The sequence below is a fragment of the Dasypus novemcinctus genome, chromosome 19, assembly GCF_030445035.2.
Source record: "Dasypus novemcinctus isolate mDasNov1 chromosome 19, mDasNov1.1.hap2, whole genome shotgun sequence".
Lineage (NCBI taxonomy): Eukaryota > Metazoa > Chordata > Mammalia > Cingulata > Dasypodidae > Dasypus > Dasypus novemcinctus.
The window spans coordinates 34,255,511-34,282,713 of NC_080691.1; the positions used below are offsets into that span (position 1 = coordinate 34,255,511).

General features: G+C 50.3%; 1 protein-coding gene across 1 annotated transcript in view; it reads left to right on the plus strand.

Moving 5' to 3' along the window:
• Window positions 1-2,324: 2,324 nt before the first annotated feature.
• Window positions 2,325-27,203, plus strand: part of KIAA1671 (KIAA1671 ortholog) — a 211,500-nt gene continuing 186,621 nt past the window's right edge. Inside the window, exon 1 of the mRNA XM_058281561.1 lies at window positions 2,325-2,395. The gene's annotated coding sequence lies outside the window, so the exon portion shown is untranslated. The remainder of the gene's footprint in view (window positions 2,396-27,203) is intronic.

Here is a 27,203-nt window from a genome sequence, read left to right on the forward strand (position 1 = left end):
GACTATGTAAATGCAAATTAAGTAAAATTAAGCAAAATTTAAAATTCAGTTCCTGAGTCTCACTGGACACTTTTCAAATGTTCCATAGTCTTCTCGACTAATGTTGGACAGTGGTGATATAGAATGTGTCCTTCACTAGAGAAAGTTCCATCAGACAGAGATGCTAGAGTGTGAGAACAAGTAGTCAATCAGGACAGACTTCCTGGAGGAGGGGGCAGAAGGTGAGCAGAGAAGGGGTTCTTGGGAAAGTCCTTGGGTGAGTAATCTAGAGAGTGCTGGCAAATCCTCAGGAAAAATGAGCCTGGGGGAGGGGTGGCTCTGGAAATAATGTACAACCTGACACCCCTTGTGGTTAGGGTATAATCTCAGGGTGTGTCTTGGCTGGCAGGGTCTCACCTGGGAGGGAAGACACAGAATGCAGGAGCAACAGCTCACAGTTGGAGATGAAGCAGGAAGTCCCGCCCCCTCTGGGACCTGGAGGAGTCTGGGAATTGTGGTTTGGCATTTCTAGGAGTCCCCAGAAATCTGACAAAGGGGTGGAGAGTGGAGGAGTGGTCAGGGCTGAGGACAGGTCTGTTGTTTGAGGTCTCCGTAGGAAGTAGCAGGGGTAGACGTCTTCTCCCTTCCAGTGCTGAAATTCTGGAACAAAGCAGGGATGTTGAGGTGGACAGTTCAGTTGGCTGGGAGCTCCAGAAACACGAAACATTCAGTTAAACAGAACTCTCGGCCCACACATCCTGGTCCTTGGAGATTTACCAAGGAGAGACAGGCAGCTCCAGTATGGTTAGGAAGATGTGGCAGCTGGTACAGTCAGCGGTTGGTCACTCACGCATTCAGCAAATATTTATGATGCCCCTTTTATGTGTCAAGTCAGGCTCCAGGCACTGAGAATCAGGAGTGAACAAAACAGACAAAAGTCCCTGCCCACTAGGAGGTGAAACGCTAGAGAGGGGAGCAGACTCTAAAGAATTCACCCTTGCTTGTAGAACATACAGCCCATGCTAGGGGGTAAAGGCGGATTTGGGGGGATTTTGACTTTGAATCCAAACATCCTCTGTCTCCCACCCAAGACCTCCTCCTGGGAGCAGTGGTCATGTTTTGAGTTTGGTTTAGTCAGTGGTTGTGCTCAAGACATCTAGACTGATAGAAGCGAATATCCTAAGACATGAGATCTCATGGCGCTCGACTTCTTGCCTCCATCAAGCGTGGCTAGCCCCCTAGAGAGCCTCAGGCTGCTCCAAGGAAGAAGGCGGTGGGTGGTCCCGGCTTCAAGGGGCTTGCCCTACAGATGAAAAGAAACGCGGGATCTGGCAGGTAACTCACGCTGCAAGAGCTGCCCATACTTGATATAGCCGCCCCCCACTCCCACATCCCAACAACTTCCAATTCTCCTGCAGCCACACGATGTGTTATTTTCTCTCTTTTGAACTCTTTCGGGGTCCAACTGATGTACAATAAATGCACACAGGGTTCAGGTCCTCCAGTAGTCACGCTCTTAGGAGCACATGCCACAATAGCAATTAAGTATACTTGTGCAATGTGTATTTCACGTGGTCTGAAGCTCCACAAGAGCCTGGAGCTTTCTGTCAGCTCCTTCACCACAGTGTCCCTGCATCCAGTATACAGTTGTTGTTAATAAAGATCTGCTGAATGAAATAAGTAAAGAAAAGCAAAACAACAGACGGGCATTTTCTTGTCCAGGGACGACTTCCTATGGTTCTTTCGATTTGTCCAAAACGTCTCTACACCTGCCGCCCCTCCCAACACTCAACAACTGGCCTCGCACACAGTAGGCGCCTACGGGAGTGGACACCCGTGGGCTCTGCACCTCCGCGGGCAGTCCCGCTGCGTGCCGCGGGGGGGCGCCAGCTCTCCGCTTAGAGCCCGCCTGCGGCAGCTACGCAGGCGATTCGACTGCCCGGCGTCTCCTCAGCGCCTCCGGAATTCCCGGGCTGCCGGAGGCTCTGGGGGTGCAGACCCGGCGGCCGGTTGGTGTCAGTCCCGGGATATCCCGGCCGGAACCCGGTGGTCGCCCCAGGGACGCGGGCGGGGACCTTGGATCTACTTTCCGAACCTGACACGGCGGGGCAGGACTTAAGGCCGGGCGTGGACGCTTCAGGAAGGGGGTCCCGGGCGAACTCCCCACCCTGACCCGCGGGACAGCCCCCCAAGCCCCGAGGTCCCCGCGCGGGGTCGGCCCGGCGGGCATCGCCCCGCCCCAGGGCCTTCCGCGCAGGCGCGGCCGGCCGCGGTTCCCATGGCGACAGGGGCGCTTCCCCTGCCCAGGCCCCGCCCCCAGCAGGCTAGGCTGCGCGGGGCTGCGGGCGGCGCGGCCGCGCGGGCAGGTGCCGTGGGCTGCGGGCAGGTGGCGGCGCGGGCCGGCGGCTGCTCCAGGGTAGGTTGCGCGGCGGCCGGAGCGGTGGGGGCCGTCCATCAGCTCCCCGATCCCGGGCGGGCGAGGGGGCCGGGAAGGCGGTGGTGGGCGATGGCCGCCAAGTTCCTGCCCCGCCGAGGCCCCGGGAGGAAAGTTGGCAAAGTTGTCTGGGAAAGGGGCGGGGGCGCGGGGATCTGGTGGATCTCCCCGGGCTCTGGGTCTGCGGGGTGGGGGTATCCCGGTTTGGGAGCTGGGGGAATCTGTCCTCCGAGACTTGAGTTCGATCCCTTGGGAAGATCCCGCACAGGGCAACCAATGGATCCCGCGCCGCCGGGTCGGAGCCCTGGGAGTCGATCCCAGACGTGGATCCGGCGCGGGCGGCCTCGGGATCCCACCGGTTACCTGGCCTGGCGGTGGTGCAGGAGGGTGATTCGGGACTGGGAGTGAGTGTATCCCACTCCCCCCTACGCCGACCCGAGCCTTGGGAGTGGATTCCTAGAGAGATCTGGTGACCAAGGGCTGGGGGATCGCCGGGGATCCCGGAGTACCCAGCTTGGAGCTGCTGGCTCCTGGACGCCTGTGTGGATTGGAGGCCCCAGAGGTGGACACTGGGGAGCGAGGGCGCCGAACCCGGGGCAAGGGATCCTGGGGACTGCCGGGCGCGAGGAGGTCGCGCCCCGCCCGCCGCCTCCCCGTGCCGGCCCCGCACGCGTCCTCCCTGCGGCCTGCGCTGCCCTCCACGCGCCTTCCAGGGCAGAGGCGCCCTGATGGGACTAGCGCTGGGCCCCTCAGCTGGCAGGCGGCCCGGATGGCTCCCCTCAATCTGGCGGCGCAGCCCAGGGCCACGGGCGGGGCCCTTGGGAAGGGAAGCGGCCCATTGACCCCAACCGGACCTGACCTTTCCACACCCTTCCCGGCTCCCTCTTGCCCAGGGACCTGGGCGCCGCGCCCTGAAACCCTGTTCTCCGTCCCGATCCCCCACGCTCAGTGGCCCTAAGTGGCCAGGGCTTCTCTATGGCCGGAACTGAACTTTTTCTCTCCACGAGCAGCTATAGCCTTTTGGAAGGGAAAGGGCTGTACCTGTTGCACAAAGAAAGAACTTTCCTAATGCAGCTTCTTTGTGACCTTGGGCAAAGCACCAGCCTCTCTGAACTGGGGTTCTTTTTCCTGCAAAATAAGGCATGTGTGTGGGGGTCTCAATCTCCCTCGCTTCTGGGGGCCTGGCAGGACTATCAGGTGGGGGCTCTATAAATATCAGTGCCCCCCCCCATTCGAGGGCTGCTCCTTTCCCACGTCTGAGGGAAGGGTCCAGAAGCCCAACTCGCTTTCCTTTTTAACTGCAGGATGAGAGCGAGATTTAACCTGGCCTTTCTTCCTAAAGGGTCTGTTGCCCCTCTGATCCCCCCTTGCAGAGAGAAGCTCCGAGGTTTGGCTAATCAGTAACCAGGGCATTTGGACAAGTCTCCCTTGGCCTGGCATTTCCCTTGCTAGTCCAGGCAGCCTCCTGGACACACAGGGGTTCACCCCCAGCCACCGGTGTCTCTTCCAGGACATTTGTCGCCAGGGATAGTTCCCGAGGGAGTTGTGCAAACACAAACTTGGTCTCGATGGTTTGGAGGGAATCTGTTTTAAAGGATTTGCTTGTTGACAAGGGCGCAGTTACCCAGGAGAAGTGCAGTTGTAGTCCCATGTCTCAATACATGTTTCAGTTGGACATGTGAGCAGCTCATTTGGTCAGCCAGTATTTATTGAACACCTACTATATGCCAGACACTGCCAATATGACGTGGCTTAGAGCAACACAGGCCCTGTCCTCCTGGAATTGCATTCTAGCATTTGGAGCAATCAGCCTGCCTTGCATCCCAGTGATGCAGATGTACTGAGAGAGATGTTGGGGATTCATCCTTCACCCCAGATTCTAAGACTGGAGGGACCCTATCCCCCACAGAGGCCCTAGGGGCTGGCATTTATTCAAGGCTGAGGTTGTCAGGAAAACAGAACAGCCAGCTGTCTGGCTCTGAGCAATTCCTCCCTTGCTCAGTATCACCAGAATATGGCTCTGAATACATCTCAGAAAAAGAACCCCAGAGGAAAATTTTATATATGCATGCATTCATTCATTTACTCATTTCTTCAATCACTCTTCATTCATTCAACCAATATTTCAAGACACTGTGCTAGGCACTGGGGTACCAAAGCTGAGGCTCCCAAGCATACTGTTAAGGGGTGACACCTTTGAGAAAATAGGCAATTATATAAAAGGGGGGAAATGTGATAAAGGAGAGAGAGGCTGGTGCCTTCTGGCATGGAGAGGATGGGGCTCTAGGGGTTTCCAGGAGAGTCTGCAGGTGGGGAGAGGATGGTGTGAGGGCCAGAAACAAGGAGTGGCTTGTGCAAAGGCCTGGGCACGGGGAGGGAGCACGGGGTATTGGCAGGAGGTGTTGGCTGGGGTCAGGTTGGCCGTGCTCAGGGGTTTGGACTTTATTCCAAGGCTTTGGTGCATTGTGGAAGGTTCTCTGTGGGAGAGTGATGCGGTCAGATGCGTTCTGGGAAGCTCGCCCTGGCTGTTGTGGGAAAGCTGGCTAGGAAAGGGCATGAAGGGAAGCCAATGAGGAGGCTGCCAGAAATAACCAGATGGGAGACCAGAGGGAGGGGTCTGGGCTGGAGGGGGCCGACCACCAGCTTGGATGTTGATCCTTGTTCTATCTAGAGAGCCACTAAGTTCCAAGACCTCTTTCAAGACATGCCCCATGGAGATGACTTATAAGTATCATTGTTCAGGTCAGCAGCCCTTCCTGAGCTCCCAGTGACACAGTCATAAAACATCCCAGCTCTCAGGGGCTTCACAATTTTAATCCTCGCCAGCCTCCTGTATAAAGTTGGGGAGAGGGGCTCATTATCCCCATTTTACAGATGCAGTACTCAGTGGCATCAAGGTCTTTGCTGTCTACTTGTGGCAGAGCAAGGATTTGAACTTGCTTCCAACTTGCCACTTGAGGATGTTTGGAGTCAGTGAGATTGAGTAGAGAAGCACCAAAGGGTGGTGAGGTTGAGTTGGGACACGGTAGGCGTAAACCAAGGGAGGCTTCCAGGAGGAGGTTGGCTGGAGGGGGCTCTGAGGCACATGAAGAGACAAGGATAGAAGGAGGGAGCCCAAGGCCACAGCATTTGCTTTGAGACTGGCTTCCTAACCTGTAAAATCAGCTCCTGATGGGATACCCCATCCCCCTGCCCCTGGTCTGTGCTTGATAACTGGTGTATGATTATAGACGGGCTGTGCCTCACCCAACCTGCTGGATGGGGAAGAGTGTGGGGAAGGCTTCCAGTGGTGGCTCTTGAGCTGAGCTCTAAAGGTTGGGAGGCAGGACGGGAGGGCATGCTAGTCTGAAGAACCAGTATTGGCAAAGGCGTGGCTCTTCTGGAAAATTGCTTGATAATGGCTCCATCCAGAACATATGGAATGAATAAAAGTTAGACCATCAGCAACAAAAATTCTCTTTGCATCCCCGCCACTCCCTAAATACCCAAACATGAAGGCTTTGGCAGATTTGAGAGAGAGAGGAGGGCAGGAGTTCACATTCCATCCCGCTGCCTCACTCGTTCCGATTTTGGAGGTGTGGCCCTGGACAAACTCCTTTCATCTTGAACCCTCAGTTTCTTCCTCTGTGAAGTGGCAGGAGGGAAGAGACGTAAAGCACTAGCGCTTCATAGGGGCCACCGTTCATTGAGCTTTTTACGGGCGCTGGCTACGGGCTGAGCCCTTTAGTTCCTTATTTATCGTCACAGTGACTCCAAGAGCCTGCTTTGGCAGTTCTTGATTTTGTTTATCAAACTGAGGCTTTGGAAGATTATAAGACTTGCCCAAGGCCATGCACCCAGGAAGTGGAGGAGCTGAGATTCAGACCCATAGCTGTCGGCCCCAAAGACACACCCTTTTCAACTCCATGGCCCCAACACAGGGGTGTCTCTGCCCACTCCACTGCTCTAATTCATGTCACATAAAAGGAAGCTGATAAACTTTGTTGAAATTGAGGAATTTATAACTATATTTGTGTGTATATATGTATATTTTTCTTCTTCAACAGAATGAATATTTTATTGAGTACATTATATGGGCAAACTCAAAGGATTGTGGGAAACTCAAAGGAGCCCTTGTCCTCAGGAATCTTCCAGTCGATTGGAAGGGAGGGGTAGAAGGGGATAAGACAAAGTGAGGTGGGTATGGATTAACTTCTAGGAAGAAGTTTATCACTGCTACATTGGATAATTGCTCAGTTAAGCAACCTTTGAAATCTTCTATAGCCTTGTCTCCATTAAGAACATAAATTATGCTTCCAAAACCTGACCTTTGGATGCTTACATCATTCAAGTGAAAAGTGATTCACAGGCGTTCCGGGGCGATGGCACTGGAGTAGGCAGGCAGGGCTCACCTCTCTCGCTGAAACAATAGAGAAAGGGCCAAAAGCTGTCTGAGGTCCTGCTTTGGGGATCAGAAGACCAGGACAACGCTGCACAACTCCAAAAAGGACAAGGAACAGAGAGATGAAGAACCCAAAACAATAAATGCAAGTTACCGCGTGGTGGCTGGGAAGGGCTCCCCTCCCGCCCCGCGAGATAGTAAGCTTGCACAAAACCCCTGGCTTGGGGCAACCACCCGAGAGGGGAGCACACATCTTTCTACCATCAGCTGTTACAAGGGAAGAGGCAGGGGGAATCGGGGGCTTCTCTTCAGTGAAATAGGCCAGCAGAGCCCACTTTGAATCTCAGCTCTGGACAGACCAAAACACAGGAAAACGAAGACTGAAAGAAACACCTCTGTGGAATGGTGCCCTCACGATGGCCATCTGCTGGCCAGTCTTGAAATTGCATGGGGAAAAACTGCTTGTAGGTCTCTTCTCTTAACCCAAATTCCTGGGAGAAAATATGCGCCCCAGTGGTGAGTCCCCAGCCCAATTTTGATAACTTAAATTGGGCAGTTTTAAAGACTTAGAATAAGTTGAACCAAATATCAAAGAAGCGCTATGAAAATAAAAATAGGGAGAGAAGTTGGCCATCAGAGTAATATCACCAACATATTTAGATATTCAGACATCAGCAAAAATTTACAAGCCATTCTAGAAAACATAAAGAGATGACTCAGCCAAAGGAACAAACCAAGTATCCTGAAGAGATACAGGATTTGAGACAACCGATGGTAATCACACAGCTCTCCTAAATCAATTGAAAGAATTGAGAGACAATATAACTAAAGAGATAAGATATTAAGATCAATTTGAAGACCTGCAAAGAAAAGTAACAGAGTTTTTGGGAACGAAAGAAATGATGGATGAGATTAAAAATACATTATAGGCACATAAGAGCAGATTTGAATTGCTTGAAAGACAGAATTAGTGATTTCAAAGACAAAACATCTGAGCTGGGAAAGACGGGAGAACAGAAAGAAAAGAGAATGGAAAAAATGGAACCGGATCTCAGGGAATTGATTGACAATGTGAAATGCACCAACGTATGCATTATCGGTATTCCAGAATGGAAAAGGGGCAGAAAGAATATTTGAGGAAATCATTGAAAATTTCCCAATCCTTGTGAGGGACATAAATATCAATATCCAAGAAGGACAACATGCCCCAAACAGATAAGTCCAAAAAGATCTACCCTGACATTCAGAATGACAAAAAATGACAAAGACCAGAGATAAAGAGGAGTCTGAAAGCAGCAAGAGAAAAGCATCACCTACAAGGGAGCCTCGATAAGATTAAGTGTTGACCTCTCATCGAAAACCATGGAGGTGAGAAGACAGTGGTATGATAAGTATTTCAGGTACTGAAAGAGAAAAACTGCCAGCCAAGAATTCTGTACCAGTGAAATTGCCTTCAAAGATGAGGGTGAGTTCGAACAAAATCAAAATATGCTACCAAAAAAACCAGAATTACAAGAGATACTAAAGGGGGAGCAGATGTAACTCAAGCAGTTGAGTGCCTGCTTCCCGCACATGAGGTCCCAGGTTCAATCCCTGGTATCTCCTAAAAACAAAAACCAAACAACAAACAAACAAACAAAAAGATCAACGCAGGGAAACTGATGTAGCTCAGTCGTTGAGCACCAGCTTCCCACATACAAAGTCCTGGGTTCAATCCTCAGCCCTGCTACCTCAAAACATACAAACAAAAATAGAGATACTAAAGGAGGTGCTGCAGCCTGAATGGAAGAAAACAAGGTTGAGAGATTGGAGAAGAGTGTAGAAATGAAGATTATTAAGAAGGGTAAATTAAAGGGTAAAAACACAGACGATAGTAAGATATGACAACAGTAAGACAAAGGACAAAATGGATGAAGTAAGTAATAACATTGAATGTTAATGGCTAGAAGTGCCCAATCAAAAGACCTAGACTGATAGAATGGATTTTAAAAATGAGCCATCTATGTGCTGTCTACAAGAGACTCACCTCAGACCTAAGTACACAACCAGGTTAAAAGAGAAAGATTGGAAAAAGATATTCCATGCAAATAGTAACCAAAAAAGAGCTGGAGTAGCAATACTAACATTGGACAAAATAGATTTTTAAATGCAAAATTGTTATAAGGGGTAAGGAAGGTCACTGTATATTAATAAAAGGGGCAATTCATGAGGAAGAAATAACTATTGTAAATATTTATGCACTTAACCTGAGTGCCCCAAGATACATGAGGCACACGCTGGCAAAGCTGAAGGGAGAAATAGACGTCTCTACAATAAGAGGTGGAGACTTCAATACACCACTCTCAGTATTGGATAGACTATCTGGACAGAGGATAAATAAAGAAACAGAGCTTGATTAATATGAGAAAGGCACCCCAAAACAGCAAGATATACATTCTTTTCAAGTGCTCATGGAGCCTTCTCCAGTATAGGCCATATATTGGGTCAAAAGACAACACTCAATAAATTTAAAAACATTGAAATTATACAAAACACTTTCTCCAATCATAAGGGAATGAAGCTGGAAATCAATAATGGACAGAAAAAGGGAAAACTCATGAATATATGGAGATCAGACAACACACTTTTAAATAATCAGTGGGTCAAAGAAGAAATGGCAAGAGAATTCAGCAAATATCTTGAGATGAATGAAAATGAGAAAAAATACATCGAAACCTATGGGATACTGCAAAGGCAGTGCTGAAAGGGAAATGTGTAGCCTTCAATGCTTACATTTTAAAAGAAGAAGGAGCTGAAATTGAAGATTTAACTGCACACCTAGGGAACTTGGAAAAGAACAGCAAACTAATCCCCCGAGCTGAAGGAAAAAATTAGTGAAGATCAGAGCAGAAATAAAATTTAAAACAAAAAAACCAACAGAATCAACAAAACCAAAAGCTGGTTTTTTGAGAAGATCAACAAACAAACCCTTAGCTAGATGGACAAAAAAAAAAAAAGACACAAATATATAAAGTTAGAACTGAGAGGGGGGGCATTACCACTGACTCCACAGAAATAAGAGAGATCATAAGAGGATACTATGAACGACTGTATGCCAAAAAACTAGACAATGTAGATGCGATGAACAAATTCCTAGAAACACACAAACCACCTACACCAGGGGTTCTTAACAAGGGATCCACAGACCCCAAGGGGTCCATGGAAAGATTTCAGTGGGTTCGTGAGCTTGAATTGAAAATTCATAAAAACATTATTCTTGTGGGGATGTGTTGGTGCAGGTGTGATATATTTATTAAATAATACACAGTATTGTGCAGCTTAGTAAGGGGTCCATGGTTTTCATCTGACTAGCACAGGGGTCTGTGGAACAAAATAGGTTAAGAACGCCTGACCTACATTGACCCTAGAAGAAACAGAAGACCTCAGCAAACCAATCACAAGCGAAGAGATTGAAACAGTCGTCAAAAATCTCCCAAAGATGAAAAGCCAGATGTCTTCACAAATGAATTCTACCAATCATTCAAAGATGATCTAAGACCAGTCTTGCTCAAGCTCTTCCAAAAAACTCAACAGGAGAGAATACTGCCAAACTCATTCTACGAGGCCAGCAACAACAACATCACCCAAAACCAGATAAAGATACTATGAAAAAAGAAAGTTTAAGACCAATATCACTAGTGAGTACAGATGAAAAAATCCTCAACAAAATATTTAAAAGCCAAATCCAAAAATATATTAAAAGAATTACATACCACGATCAAGTGGGTTTAATCCTAGGTGTGCAAGGGTGGTTCAACATAAGAAAATCAATTGGTGTAATAAACCACATTGATGAATAGAAGAAGGAAAATCACACAGACCTCTCGATTGATGCAGGAAAGGCATTTGACAAAATATAGCACCCTTTCTTGATAAGAACACTCCAAAAGACAGGAATAGAAGGAAGCTTTCTCAATATGGGAAAGTGCATATTTGAAAAACCTACAGCAAGTGTTGTACTCAGTGGTGAAAGACTGAAAGCTTTCCTGCTGAGATCAGGAACAGACAAGGCTGCCGCCATCACTACTGTTACTCAATGTTGTCCTAGAAGTTCTAGCTAGTGTAATTAGGCTATAAAAAGAAATAAAAGACACCCAGGTAGGAAAGGAAGAAGTAAAACTTGCACTATTTGTTGATGATATGATGCTATGTCTAGAAAATCCTGAAAAATCCAGAACAAAACTACTTGAACAAATAGACAAGTTCAGCAAAGTGGCGGGATACAAGATTAATAAGCAAAAATCAATAGCATTTCTATAAACTATTGATGTGCAATCTGCGGAGGAAGACAGAAAAAATTCCATTTATAGTAGCAACTAAAAGAATCAATTATTTTGGAATAAACTTAACCAATGAATAGCAAAAAAGGTCTTAAAAAAAAAAGAATGAAGTTGGAGGACTCTCACTGTCTTTAAAGTATATTGCTTAGCTACAGTGGTAAAAACAGCAAAGTATTGACTTAAAGACAGACAGATTGACCAATGCAACCAAACTGATAACTCAGAAATAGAACCACACAAATGACTTGTGCCAAGGTTGTCAAGCCTTCCCAATTGGGTCAGAACAGTCTATTCGACAAATGGTGGGAGAACTGGATAGCCATATCCAAAAGAAAGAAAGAGGACCCCTATTTCACACCTTCTGCAAAAATTTACTCAAAATGGATTAAGGACCTAAATATGAAAGTGACAACAAGAAGCTCCTAGGAGAAAATGTAGGAAAAAATTTTAAGATCTTAGGTAGTAGTTTCTTAAACCTTACACCCAAAGCACAAGCAACAAAAGAAAAAATAGATAAATGGGACCTCCTCAAAATTAAACACTCTTGCACCACCAAGGACTTTGTCAAAAGGCAGCCAACTCAATGGGAGAAAATATTTGGCTATCTTATAACCCAATAAGGGTTTAATATCCATGATATGTAAAAAGATCATATAACTCAACAATAAAAAGACAAACTACCCGATTAAAAAATGGACAAAAGACTTAAAAAAAACAATTGTCCAAAGAAGAAATACAAATGGCAAAGAAACACATGAAAAAATGTTCAGCATCACTAGCAATAGGGAAATGCAAATAAAAAAAACTACAGTGAGTTATCATTTCACACCTATTAGACTGATCATGATTAAAAAGTCAGAAAACTGTAAGTGCTGGAAAGGATGTGGAGAGATAGGAACACTTATTCACTATTGGGGAGAATGCAGAGTGGTACAGTCCCTGTGGAGGACTGTTTGACAGTTCCTAAGGAAGTTGAATATAGATGTGCCATGTGACCCTGCAGTACCACTACTGTGTATATACCCATGAGAACTGAGAGTAGTGACATGAGCAGACATCTGCACACCGATGTTCAGAGCAGTGTCACTCATGATTGCCAAAAGCTGGAAACAACCCAGCTGTCCATCAACTGAGGATTGGATAAACAAATAGTGGTGTAGACACACGATGGAATATTACGCAGCTATAAGAAGAAATGAAGTCATGAAGCATATGACAACATGGATGAACCTGGAGGACATGGAGTGAAGCAAGCCAGACACAAAAGGACAAATACTGTACAATTGCACTGTTATGAACTAAATATATCATGTAAGCTCATGGAGTTAAAAATTAGAATATAGGTCACCAGAAAGTAGAATGTGGGTAGAGAATGGAAAGCTGAGGGTTAATCTGTGCAGAACTGGTAAAAAAAAAGTTGTTTGTAAATCTTTGGAAATGAGTAGAAACGGTGAAAGCACATCTTAGTGTTTGTAACTGGCAGAGTTATTATATGGGTATGACAGTGGTTGAAGGGCAAGGCTAAGGTCATGTATATTACTAGGAGGAAAGCTAAAAAATGTAACACAGGGCTGTAGAGGATAGTGAAACCTCATGTAAAATATGAATATGGGTGATAGTGCATATATGACAGTTTTTACAAAATATAAATACAAATAAACTATAGCGACAGGAAAAATTGCAGCTATGTGCGGCAGGGGAAACAGATTGAGAAGTGATGAATTTTTTGTTTTTTATTTGTTATTATTATTGGAATAATAAAAATGCTCTAATAATGATTGAAGTGTTGAATGTACAACTACGTGATTATACCAAATACCATTGATTGTACACTTTGGATGGATTTCTGCTTTTATTAAAATGTGTCAATAAAACTGATTTGTGGGGAAACGGACTTTGGCCCAGTGGTTAGGGCGTCCGTCTACCACATGGGAGGTCCGCGGTTCAAGCCCCGGGCCTCCTTGACCCGTGTGGAGCTGGCCATGCGCAGTGCTGATGCGCGCAAGGAGTGCCGTGCCACGCAAGGGTGTCCCCCGCATGGGGGAGCCCCACGCGCAAGGAGTGCGCCCGTGAGGAGAGCCGCCCAGCGTGAAAAGAAAGTGCAGCCTGCCCAGGAATGGCGCCGCCCACACTTCCCATGCCGCTGACAACAACAGAAGCAGGCAAAGAAACAAGACACAGCAAAAAGACACAGAAAAACAGACAACCGGGGGAGGGGAGGGGAATTAAATAAATAAAAATAAGTCTTTAAAAAAAAAGAGAGAGAGAGAATGATATGGAAAATGTGGCAAAATATTTTTAAAAAAAAACTGATTTGTTTAAGAAATGATACACACACATGCATGAGCACACACATACCCCAAAATATATTTTGTATCATAAAAGTAGCATCGAACATTTCAAAGATGACAAAGGATGTTCTATTGAGTGAAGTCTCTTTCCTATCTTATACTCTTAACAACAGCAATAATAAAACAAAGAATTCCAGTCATACATAAAAACAGAGCTGGACACTTGCCCATTTCTGAACGTGTTGATTTGCCTTCATCTTTTTAAAAGCTGAGTTATACTCCATTGCGGGGAGGTGCTGTTAGCTATTTAACTGGTTCCGCTGTTGATGAGCTTTGAGTTAGTTTTTTTTCCCTATGTCGGATGGTGCCGCAGTGAAGATCCCTGTTCACGTGTCTTTGCCCACTTGTTGCAGTAGATTGGAAGGCAGGTTCCGTGGTGTGAAACTGTTAGGATAAAGAGTATTTAGAATTTTGATCGAGCCTGCCAAGTTTCCCTCCAGAGGGGTTGTACTATTTCTTGCTCCTACCAGGGCTATATATGAGAGAGCTGTAGGTGAATTTTAGAGAGAAGGAACCGGGGATGGCTCTGTCTTATCTGACTGAGGGATATGGCTTCTGATGTGACCATAGGAAAGGCGCTAGTTCCTGCAAATGGCACCACAATTTGTGATTTTAATCCAAACTGCTGGAGACTGCGTCATGCAAGACGTTTTCCCAAGTGCTCACTAGTCTGCTTGCTTCCTTCTGGAAAGACATGGCTGCTTGGTCCTTGTAATAGTCAAGTTTTGCTTAGGTAATACTAGGTAACAAACATCCCCCAAATTTCAGTGGCCTTCAACAGCAAACATTTAGTTGATGCTCACCGGTCAGCAGGTGCTTTGGCTGATCTTGGCTGGGCTTGGCTGGACGGACTGGACACTAGGATTTGGGTTGGTTTCAGATCTGCACGTGGGCTTGGCCGAGTGGCTTGCTTTGGTCAGTAGAGTGAGGGTGGCAGTGACACTCTCTCAGTTCTGCGTGGAGACTTGCAGATGATTGCGAGTTCCCACCTGAACTTCTGCTGTCCACCAAAGAAGAGCATGTCCTGGCTGGCTGCTGGGTCCTAGACACCAAACGATGCCTCTGAGGATTGGTGTGGAGCCGAGGGGGTTGGGACTGGGGTGGAATGAGGAGCTCTGCGATCCATTCCCTTGGGAATGTTGCAGGGACTCTGGAGCCAGACGGTCTGGGCTCGCATCCCAGCTCTGCCACCTCCCAGCTGCACGTCTTCAATTTCTTCATCTGAAAAATGAATGCCGTCCTCACACCTGCTTCAGGCGGTTGACGAGTGTTAAGTGAGGGAATACATAGTGCCTGCTAATGAATGCACGTGTTAGCTATTCTTATCGCTGTTATGATTATTACTCTCTAGAATTATAGAGATTGTTTGGCTTCCTGGGAGCCGTCAGGGCCTTGGGGAAAGGAGCGCAGGGAGAGCTTCCCGCTTCTAAGCAGGAGGGGCTGTCTGTTCTCAGGTCCGCTCTTACACGACTTTCTCTCCCCAGATGGCATCTTTTCAACAGGCTGGCCCGGAAGGGACAGAGTGCCCAAGGCCTGAAGCCACCCGGACCCAGCGGGGACCGAATCGTGGGGAGCTCTGCTTCGGGAAGCTCAGCGGTCCCCACGGTGATGCGTGTCAGGCGCAGGGGTAGAGGTCATTCCTTCGCTCACGCCTTCGTTCGCTCACTCGGCAAAGCGGCACCACGTCCCGCTCTGCGCTGGGCGCTGGAGGGTGGGTTCTGCTGGGCGTCCGGGCCGGGTGTCCAGGCGGAGACGCAGAGGCGTGGAGTCGGTCGTCTTGGGTGGCCCCGGGCAGCTCCTGCACCGCTCCGACCACTTCTCCTCCTCTGAAACGCCTCGCAGGGGGTCGCAGGTGTCACTAAGTGAGAGAGGGCAGCCTTTGAGCGGGGGTGGCCTCGGGTGCCGGCTTCCAGCTCTCCCGTCGGTATTCTGGGGGAGGTGACTGGGGCTGCCGCGCCTCCGTCTGCTGAGACCCAGCTTTTGAAAACAAGAATAGTGTTATTTATAGTAAAATAAAATGGTACCTAGTCCTAGGCACGTTGCCTCACTCGATCCTCACACCCCTGCTGTGTAGACAGGCACCTGAAGCTCAGAGAGATGGGCAATCACCCGCCCCGGCCCTCACTGCTAGGAAAGGGGGACGTGGATCCGTGCAGGCTGGCTCCAGCCCTGTGCCCTGAATCGCTCCCTCTGCCCTGGGGGTAAAGCAAAATGAGGAACGTTTTACTCACGCACACCTAGCTTTCCGTCCCGTCTCCACAGGATTGTTGCTGTGTGACTTTGGGCAAGGGACTTTGCCTCTCTGAGCCTCAGTTTTCTCCCAAAAGGGAATGTTCAGGTTTGCCCTTTGGGTCCTTGAGGGATTAGATGGGGTAACTATTTAAAGCGTCCGGCATAGAGTAGGCACTTTAAAAATGGGAAACCTCCTTTCATTCAGGGTTGACGTAAGGGTTAGTATATTTTTTAATGTGTGTAAGTTATCCCAAGAAATTATTTTCTAAATCATAATGTAAAGCTTTCTTGAAAATATACCCATGAGGAAATACGTTGCAGGTGAAAGGGAGCTCTTACTTGACATGGTGTTTGAGTCTGGCCTGGGTTTTATGATGCCGTGATTCAGTGACGTCTTCTGGGGATGAGTGGGGATTTAAAAGTGCATTTCGCCCTGGCTGAGTGGTAACAGCAACCTTAATAATTAACCGCGCTTGGCTACTTCCTATATGCCAGGTCGTGACGTACAGGCTTTGCCCATTATTTTATTGAATCTTTATAACAACCTACAAGGAAAGGTGCTAGCGCTATTCCACTACCAAGGCTCTGAGGCAGCGGGGCCTGGGGCCCTGTTGGCGGTCGGGGGGTGCCCTGCCTTTTGGGGGTGCCATCGTATTTTCAAAGACCCCCGGTCAGGGCCACGATTCCTGGCCAACTTTGTGTTGATGCTTCTTCTTTTCTTTTTTTTTTGCTTCCTTTCTGGGGACCGTCCTGTTTACCCGTGGCAAAATGAGGCAATGCTGGAGGGAGGAAGGAAATGCTGGTGTGGGGGGGGCCTCCTGGGAGGAGGGGAGGCCAGCAGGCGCCCCGGGTCTGCCCAGGTCACTCCGCGCAGGCACGCAGCCCGGCTGCCGGGCCCTGCCCCGCCGGCCCCGTCCCGAAGCCCGACCCCTGGTGGGCACCGTGCCTGCCCGAGCCCTGCCCGCGGCCCTGGACTGGGCCGGGGAGTGACTGGGTTGGGGAACTCCAGTGCCCTTTGGCCCGGGAACCTACCCAAGTTGGCCTCTCCCTTTCATTTTAGGTCCCAGCTTTGGAAGGCTCTTGTTTTTGTTTCTAGAACTGGTGACTCACGTGCCAGGGTCTGTGCTTGGCCTGCAAAGGGGGCTCCAGGGTCATGGGGGAGAATAAGGAGTGTGTTAGCATGAGTTCTGGGCCACAAGTCAGGATGCCCGGGTGCTGGTACCGGCTTCTCTGCTGTGTGTCCTCGGGTAAGCCCCTTCCCCTCTCTGGGCCTTTTTTCACACGGCGGGGAAGAGAGGAATGGCTTCCAGAGCCTCTTATTCTTGTTGGAAGAATCAAACCAGCCCGTGCAAGAGTTGGACCCAGATAAACCACCACTTACTGCAGTCAAGCCCACTGCGTGCAGGTCCCTTGCTGGGGAGGCAAGGGGTGTGCATTATCTTGAGTCCTGAGGATTGCCCGGGCAGTGGATATTACTAACACTCTCTACAGACAAGGAGATTGAGGCTCAGAGAAGGAAAGCCCCCTCCCCCTCAAGGTCACTCAGCTTGGGGGAAGAAGTGGCAGAACCTGGATTTGAACTCAGGTCTGCCTCCTGCAAAGCCCAGACCTCCCTCTAACAATAGCGTGAGGCAGCTTGGGTCCTTCTTCCCACCTCCCCGGGATCACGTGGAAAACGCCGCCTCTCCCCTGGTATCTTCCAGGGCAGGGTACACTTTCCTCCCTCAGGATAGGTGATCATTTTCAGCCTCGTTATTTATTGAGCAACTACTACGTCCCAGCATGTGGGCTGGTCCCTGGGTTTCAGAGCCGCCTGGGGCATGGCCTTTGCCCTCCGCGGGGAGAGCCACGAGGAGGCAAAGGGCAGCGCGTGGGGCCGCGATGGGGCCGCGGGGGCCCACGGAGGAGCCGCGGTGGGAATCAAATTCTCCTGGCCTCTGGACCTTCGTTGGTGCAGCCCGGAAGCAAAACCCTATCCCTGGACGCAGCTGGGTCTTGGGGAAGGCCAGAAGCTCTGACAATAGGCCACCGTCCCCTGGAGGGGCAGGAGCGGCTGCGTCCTGGGGCGGTTAACTCCAGGAAGGAGGCCATCCTGCTCCGGAGTCGCGCCTCTACCCAGATGGCGTCGTCACGGCCCCTGTCTTTCCTTTTAACTCAGGGGTTCTGAACCAGGGGTCCACGGAGAGATCTCAGGGGGTCCGTGAGCTTGAATCGAAATTTGAAAAAAACATTCTTCTTGCGGGGACGGGGTGGTGCAGGTAGGATAGATTTATTAACTAATACACAGTAGAGTGTGGACTTCTTAAGGGGCCCGTGGTTTTCACCTGACTGGCAGAGGCACCCCTGGAACAAGAAAGGCTCAGAACCCCTGCAGTTTAATTCATCAATAAAGAAAAAAGTAGGCAACAGCAAGCGTGGGAGGAAGGAAGGCCCAGGAGCCCGGCCGATCCCGAGGAGCAGGCGTGGGCCCTCTCCCCCGGCGGTCGGGGTCGGCGGGCACCGTGGCGGCTCCTGCGTGGCCTCCGGGAAGGTGGCTCTTCCGTGGACCCCAGCAGGCTGCCAGCAGAGCTCCTCCGGGAGCACCAGCGGCCCTGGGGTCAAGCCCTGGCTAATTCCAAACCAGTGCTTGGAGGCTTCCGCCCGCCTGGGTGTGCACACCTGCCGAGTGGGGACGCTGGCTCCCGCCTGTCAGCCTGGCCAGGAGCTCACAGCGAGGTCACGATCTCCACGCTGTTCTGTTAGGTGGCGGTGATGTGCCGTGACACCCCGGCGGCGCCGGGAGGCCCCCTACCGTCACTGTTCACATCATCTTTATCCCTTTGGTGGCTCCTCTGCCGCCCTCAGCTGTCGCCCCTGTGCCTGGCATGACGTAATTGTTTAAGCGAATAAATGAATGATTCTCCTTTCATTTTCCAAATTAATAGTTGCAGTGCTCTTTCTCATCCTGATGATAAAGCAGTGCATTTTCCTTGTAGCTCATTCATAAAAGCAGATAAACAAAAAGGAGGAAATAAAAACTCTATCATCCCACATTCCAGAGATGACAACAGCTAATATGGGAGGGGGGGGGTTAGACTTTTTTAGTCACACCAGACATATGGACATAATGATTGATAGATGTCAGCAGGGTGTGTTGGTGTTTGGGCTGTGGGCTTTGCTCTCAGGTGGCTTGGTTTTGAATCCTGGTCTGTAACCTCTCTGCTGTGTGACCTTGGGCAGCTCACTTCCAGTCTCTGAGCCTCAGTTTCTGCGCGTAAAATGGCATTGCTGTGAGGATCACAGGGGTTAAATTCAGTGAGATACTTAGCACATATCCATAGCTATATTTTCTTTTGTTTGGAGGCAATTAGCCCCTTCTTAGATTGCTGTTGTCTACAACTGGTGGATTTGGACATTGCCCCGTGGAGGGGGAGTGGGATAGGGGATATGCGGGCCTCCAGGTTAGTTCCTGAGCTGGGGGCTTCTCAGACCCGGGTGGGACTGAGGCTGTTCCGCCCGCACTAAGAGCTTACCCTTATCGCGCTGGGAGGCTTCCTGTCCCCGCCGAGACTTGGGCCCGTTTCCAAGTCCGAGATGCTGGACCTTGTAAAACGAGCTCGCCGAGAGCCCTTCTTCTTTTCCCGGCTGCAGCAGCCGCTTCCGGAGGATGAGCCCCGTGTTCCCAGGGGAGAAGGAGGGGGGCGGCCACCGCCTCCAAGCAGGTCTGCAAACCGCGCAGGGCCTTGGGGAGCCACAGGGTCGGGCGGGGAATGGAGCCCGGGTTTTGCGGTGCATTAGGGGCCGGCGGCACCCACGGGAAGAAGCGACGCTGCCCGTTACCAGCTCTGTGATCTTGGCTAAGTTCCACGACCTCCCCGCCTCGGTTGCTTTCTCTTTAAAATGGGGCTAATAGTAGGTGTCACCTTGGAGGGTTGTTGTGCCACTACCTGCAGACTGGCACGGAGACAAGCTTATCGCCAGTGCAGCCTCCTCCTCTTCCTCGTCATCGTCTAACCCACCGATGACCTCAGCAACAAATTAATGAGCCCTACCCCGTGCCAAGTGCTTGCTGGGCAGCATCTCACTGAAAACAAATTGCGGTTACTAGTCTTAAATTGCGGTTACGGTGATCACCGCTGCTCTGTATATCCCACGTGGGCTTCACACCTTGGAGTGTGCGAGGAAACGCTCAGCCCACGGTAAGGGATGGCTGAAAGGCGGCCACGCGGCCGTGACGGTTGTCTTTTGCGGGTGTCGTACGGAGCTGACCGTGCGGGAAGCAGCTCCTTTGCTCGGCATCTGCAATTTGGAGCCTCCTGCAGTTTGGAGTCTGCTTCTGGGGATAATTGTGACGGGCACTATTTGTTTCCGTGGTCTGTGACATGGAAAGCCACGCCAGGTCGCGCCCCGTTCGCAGTCCTCCAGTCCATTTGTCTGTTTCAGCTGCTCAGCAGGATGGCTGCCAAGTCTGGCTTATACCCTTGGGATCCTCCAGGGTCAATGTTGTACAGCCCAAATCTCTCCCCCGAACTTAGGGAGCATCCGTTTGGCTGTTATGGGATGTGGCAACAAATTTGCCCCCAGAAACTTTATTATTGGGGGTTTGCTCCGAAGAAGGAAGGACGTTGGCGTGTAGCCTGAGAACGGGAGGGCGACCGGGTTCCCGTGACCACTGCTGGCTTGAGCTGGGGCCGGGGGCCTGCTTGGACAGGCTGGAGTCTTCACACTGTTTGCAGAGGAGTTTCTCCAGCTGTGCTCTCAAAGGGAGAGCAGTCCCGGGGGCCTTTGGGTTCCGGCGTGTGTGTGGCGTAGGCGGGTGCAGGTAGAGTAGGTGGCTGGAATGGGCCAGTGTTAGGGTGCATTGCTGGGAGGTGGGCAGGGGCAGAGGGCCAGGAAGATCATAGCAGGTCACTGGGTCCCATTCTGTCTGGGTGGGGCTTTGCCATCCAAGATCATGCTAGAGAGAGACGCTAAGCTTTAAGTGTAACTCTGTGCGGGGAGAGTCTATTACAAAAGACAAATTAGAAATTACCAACAAACAGAACAAATAAAAGGCATCCCAATTGGTACCACTCAGGTATTCCAGTGATTAACAACAACAAAATAATAATTCTAGACATGGTTAATGTTTACTGAGCTCCGACCAAATGCTTTACATGCTTTATTGGATTCCATCTAGTCAGAAAATAGTGCTTACAAGAGATTTGAACTCAGGACCCTGTGCTCATGGACAAACGGTCAGAACCATAAGATCTGGTCAGTCATCCACCCGTCCACCTATCCATCCAACCATCCACCTACCCATCCATCCACCCATCTAACCATCCACCTTCCCATCTGTTTTAGTTTCCTCGGCTGCTTGAGCAAATTCCAATGCAGTGGTTCAGCTTAAACAATGGAAATTTATTTGCTTATGGTTTTGAGGCAAAAAGAAAATCCAAATCAAGGGTCATCATGGTGATACTTTCTCCCAGAAGACTGGCCTTCTGGGGCTGGCAGCTGGCCATCCTGGTCCTTAGCTCGTCACGTGGCAAGGCACGTGGCCGCATCTCCTGGTCTCCCCCTTCTCTTCTGGTTCCTCCGACGTTCCGTTTCTGGCTGCTTCCTCTGTGGCTTTTCTTCTGTGCCTGAGTTTCATTCTGCTTATAAAGTCACTCCAGTAATGGGATTAAGACCCATCTTGACTGGGCTGGGTCACACCTTAACTGAAGTAGCCTCATCAAAAGGCCCTATTTACAATGGATTCACTCCCATAGGAATGGATTATGTTAGGAACATATATTTTGGGGGTACATACAGCTCCAAGTCATCACACCATTCATCCATCCATCCATCTACCCACCCATCCATCCATCCATCTATCCATCCATCCATCCAAAAATATCAAGCACCGACCCCATGTCAGGCACCGTTCTAGATGCTGAGGACACAGCAATGCTCAGTGCCTGCATGGACCTGACATTCTAGAGGGGAGAGGCAGGCACCCAATCCCATTAATAAAACAGAGAATAGGGAAACGGACTTTGGCCCAGTGGTTAGGGCATCCGTCTACCATATGGGAGGTCCGCGGTTCAAGCCCCGGGCCTCCTTGACCCGTGTGCAGCTGGCCCATGTGCAGTGCTGATTCTGCAAGGAGTGCCCTGCCATGCAGGGGTGTCCCCCGCGTAGGGGAGCCCCACGCGCAAGGAGTGCTCCCGTAAGGAGAGCCGCCCAGCGCGAAGGAGGGAGCAGCCGCCCACGCTTCCTGTGCCGCTGACGACAACAGAAGCGGACAAAGAAACAAGACGCAGCAAAAAGACACAGAGAACAGACAACCAGGGGAGGGGAGGGGAATTAAATAAATAAAAATAAATCTTAAAAAAAAAAAAAAAGAATAAAACAGAGAATATTCGATAGTGATAAGAGCCATGGTAAACGTTAAAAGAGGGTGATGGGAAACACCAGTGTCTGTTTTAGATTGAGTAGTCAGAGAATGGTCCTTTGAGGAAGTGACGTTTGTGCCGAGACCTGAGGAAGATGAAGGAAGATGAAGACCTGAAGAGCCCAGAAGAAAGTGCTCTGGAAGGAGGAGCCAGCGAGCGCAAAGGCCCTGAGGCAGGAGCTAGCTGGGAATGCTGGAAGAACAGAAGGGCAGCCTTTGTGGCCAGAGCAGAGGGAGGCGGGAGGGGGCAGGAGGACTGCTGCAGGTCTCTGTGGGGGTTATGGTAGGTGCAGTGGATCTGGTTTGGATTTCAGAAAGATCCTCTGGCCGCTGAGCGGAGAATGGACTTTGGGCCGGGGGCAGGAGGGGAAGCGGGAGAGCAGTGCGGCGGCTGCGCGCATGCAGGTGGAGAGGGTGGGGGCACGAAGCCAAAGGGGCCGTCCCACCCTGGTCGTTTCATCCGCCCCAGTTTGCAGTCGGATGATTAAAGCCGGGCGTTTGTTTTCCCACTCCCCATCTCCCCCGCAAGATCTAAGCTCCAGGAGGGCAGGGGCTTGCTTCGGTTCAGCCGTGTGTGCCCAGTCCTAGCACAGTGCCTGGCACATACTTGTCGGATGACTGAATAGTGAATCCCAGAGAAATCTGGGTGACGATGAGCAGAATGAACAATAGCAGTGACCATATACTACCAGTAGCAGGCTCGTGTTGCGTGCGCCCGGCCAGGCCCCTGCCGGCCCGTCCTGCCCGCCCTCTGCCCGCCTGCGCCTCCTGTGCTGCCTTGCGCCGTGGGCGTTTTGCCAGCTCTGGGAGGCCCTGTCACCTGCCAGGCTCTTAGCAAGTCCCTGGCTGGTTTTCAGGTTGTGCTCACTTTCAGGAAAGGATTTATCAGCCGGACTTGGGCCTGGGCGGGGCGGGCTGGGTGAGGCCTCTCCCCGGGTAGGAGGTAGGACTTGTGAGCAGCTGAGGTCTGCAGTGCAGGCTTCAGGCCCCACCTTTGCCAGCTGCGGGACCTCAGGCAGGTCCCGTCCCCTCCGCGAGCCTCAGTGCCTCTGTCGAGCGACCACCTGGTGTGCCAGGCGCTCTGCTAACAACTCATTTAGTTCTCACGGTGACCCCACGAGGTAGGAACTTTTTGTCATTGTTGTTGCTTTGTTTTCCAACGTTATGGCACATTTTATTACATTCTATCGTTTTGTCTTTTTTTTTTTACTTTAAAAATTTTACTGAGGTATATCATTCATAATGGACATACATAAATTATAAGCGTATAGTAAGAGTTATGATCCTATAAAACAAACATGCACAACACCGTAGCAAGGGTCCCATACATCATCCCACCACCAACACCTTACATTGTTGCGAAACATTTGTTACAAATTATGAAAGAATATCTTCAAAATCTTACTATTGGCTATAGTTCATATCTTACCTTTGGTGCCTTTTCCCCCCAAACTACCCTATTATTATTATTATTACCCTATTTTTTAAAAATATATTTCTATTACAGAAGTTGTGAACTTACAAAACAATCACACACATGTGTAGAGTTCCTACACGGCACCTTTTCACCAATACCCACACTGTGGTGGAATATTTGTTGTGGATTATGAGATAATGCCATCAGACTGTTACCAGCAACCATGGTCCATAGCGTACATTTGGCGCACTTTCCATACTCCCCCGTTATCAACACAGCACGTCTTTGGCATAGATGCATGACTGTTACAGTATTGCTGTTAACTGCAGTCCACGGATCACGCCAATTGTATATTTCCCATGCTTCTCTACATTCCCAGCGCCCGGCAATAGAGATGTACATCTGCTGTAGCTCACAGAAGGACATCTTGCACCTGTACCATCAACCACGATTTTCATCTACCTCCAGGTTCACTGTTATTCAGTCACTAGATTCTTTTCTAGCTTTCTCTCAGTTGACATTTATATACCTAGACTACCCTTTCCAACATTCCCATTTATAAACTAGCTGCTGCTCACTATAATGTATTACTGTCAACTCTATCCATTGAGGTAGGAACTATTTTTGCTCACATTTTCCAGATGAGAAAACTGAGGCTCAGAGAGGTTAAGTCAACCGCCCCTAGTCACGCAGGCAAGAGATGGCGGAGCTGGGATTTGAACACACTTAGGGCCCATATTCTGAGAATCTATTGGATGAATTCAGTTTTTCCCAAGCTCCAGTCATACTTGTATCACCTTGAGAATTTTTCCTATTTAAAGTGTTCAGTTAGGTGGTACTTAGCATATTCACAGAATTGTGCATCCATCACCACAATCAATTTTAGAAACATTTTCAACTTCCCCAAAAGAAACCTCATACCTGTTAGCCTCACCTCCTAATCTCCCCATCCTTCCAGCCCTGGCAACCACAAATCTACTTTCTGTCTCTATGGATTTGCCTGTTCTGGATATTTCATATGAATGGAGTCATATAATATGTGGCCTTTTGTGTTTGGCTTCTCTGACTCAACATAATGTTTCCAAGGTCCTTCCATGTTATAACATGAATCAGCAAATCAACATTTCATTCCTTTTACAGCCAAATAGTATTCCATTGTATGAGTACACCACATTTTGACTCACTTTTTAAAACTCAAATAAAAACATTTTGAAAGACATTTAATGGGCTGGTAGTTTATATTTGATCCAGTAGGTATGGCAATACATCACTTAAAATAAAGCACGTTTGTCCGTGTGTCACCGTGGCACACATGCCATGCTCTGGGGTCCCCAGGCAGCATCTAGGGGATGAACAGGCCACCAGACAAGCTTGTGTGGTTGTGTGGCTGTTTTATTTGGGGTGTGTGCAACAAGACATTTCGTATCTTTGTCCTGTGAATGAGTGAAACATATTCTTCTAGAACAGAAGAGAGGTTTGAATTCCTCCGCGGCTCTGCTCGCAGCTTTTCTTTCAAGCCGGTAATTTGCTGTTGGGTTCAGTTTTGATCAGGATTTTGAACTCCCATGCCATGCGCTGCACCCACCTATTTGATTGAACCCTGTGAAACTACCGTTTTTGGAGGTCCACAGTGGTGGGACGTTGTCATTTCGTGCTGTTCAACCTCAGGACGACCCCACGAGGTAGGCGATATTGATCCCTTTTTCCAGGTGAGAAAACTGAGCCTTAGAGAAGGAGGTGACTCATCTGAGGAGGCAGCCAGCTCCGGGATCGAGCCAATTCCCTGCTCATTTTGTTTCGTCTCCCTCTTCTCCCTTTGCTCTTGGCAATGATGCTGCCAACCCACAGCCAGAATACGGGCGCTTGGATTATTCGTCCAGCAGTGGGGATGGGCTTCCCTGCCCCATCCACACTCCCCTCCATCCCGCATAGCTCCTGGGAATCGGTGGGCATTGGCGAGGCAGCCTGCCGGGGACTCCCCAGTCTTGGGCCTCGAAGGCCCCAGACACCCCGATTCCTGTTCCCAACCCAGGGTCCCAGACTCCTGGTCCTGCTGCGGCCAGAACACTGAGCCAGGGGCACTCCTGGGGAAGGGTTGCCTCCCATCCTGCAAATCCCTGTCCGTGGAGCAGGACGGCAGAATCCCCAGGGCCGGGCATTGGATCCCAGCCCTAACAAGGCCATCTGGAGTTCGGTGCCTTTCTTTTGGAAAGCTCTCTCCTTTTTAGGGGAGGGAACAAAAGGCTTGGAGAGGGCGTACGTTCTGCTCAAGGTCACACAGCCCTGAGCCGGGCCCACGATGTCAGGATGTCAGCTTCCTGAGCCATGCCTCTTTTCACCCGCTCTCGTCTCCACCTGCCCTGTGGTTGGAGGGACCTGGCCTCAGCCTTTCCCCCTTCCCAGCAGGTGCAGCCAGGTAGGGCTGCTGAAGCCTGGGAGCCGTCCCGGGGAGCATGAGCTCTCACAGGTGAGGCAGAGCCCCCCCACCAGGCCCTGGCATAAACACCATGCCCTCAGCAACCAGGTGCTGCTCCCCACCTTGTAGAGCCCACCCTAGCTAAGACCGTGGGACACCTGTCTCCAGCTGGGCCTGAGACCCGCTCGGCTTTGCTGGAGAAATGCCACCAGGCTGGGGTGCCTGGGTTGCAAAATGCCTGGACGGAGACTTTGACCGTCCCTGCCCGGGAGGGACAGAGCCTTCCAGGGACCGTGCCAGTCATAAAAGTGAGGTGGGGCCAGGGCGAGTGGACCCTGTAGAGTTACAGCCCAGTGAGCAGGACCTCGACTCCGCAGCGAGACAGACTCCAGTTCCAGTCTGGCCTCTGGCCAGTCCTATCACCTCTGCCTGCCTCAGTTTCCCTTTCTGCAGAATGGGTGTGCTGGCGATGCCCACTTCAGAGGTTAGTCAGTGTGAGGGTCAGACATGGAGGAGACGCTCAATAGAGGGCCGCGTCAGCAGGGGACAGCCTGCTAAGCCTGGGCCCAAGTCCTTGGCTTCGCCACCTGCTGCCTGCATGACCTTGGGCGAGTTTTACCTGCTACCTCAGTTTCCCCATCTGTGCAATGGGAGTGATAGTGGAACCAGCTCATAGGCTGTTGAGAGGATTGACGGAGAAGCTGCGTGGAGCTCGTGGCCCGGTGCCCGGCACCTTGCTGGCGCTCTCTTCTTGGTGCCCGGTCGTTGTGGAGGATGCCTCTTGGGGTGGTGTGTCGAGCCTGTGCGTCAGTGCAGGGTGAGATGCGGGCAGCGGCCAGCTCCTGTTAGAACGTTTGTTGCCTTGGGATGTGTTTTCCAGCTAGACTTCAGCCTCCCCCACCAACGGTGAACGTTTTCAGGCTGTGCCCCGGGGCCCCACAGAGGCCGGCCTGGGTTAGATGCTCAGGGAGTCCTAAAGAACCCCCTTCTCACTGGCCCAGGCGTGCCCTGGCGTGTGTCTTTTGGGGGAAGAGGAAGATGCTTAAGCCCTGGATCTCCCTTTTCCAGGCACTGCGTGGGACAAGAAGCAGCTGGGGCCCGGGACGTGGGTTTTAGCCGTGGCCGCTCAGTCGAGACCCCTGGGAGCTTCCTGAAAGTACAGGTGCCAGGGGCCACCACCCGGTGGTCTGGGGTGGGACCTGGGCATCTGTCATAAAAAAAGAGAGCTCCCCACGTGATTCGTACCAGCTGCCCGTCCCGAGAGGCACTGCCTT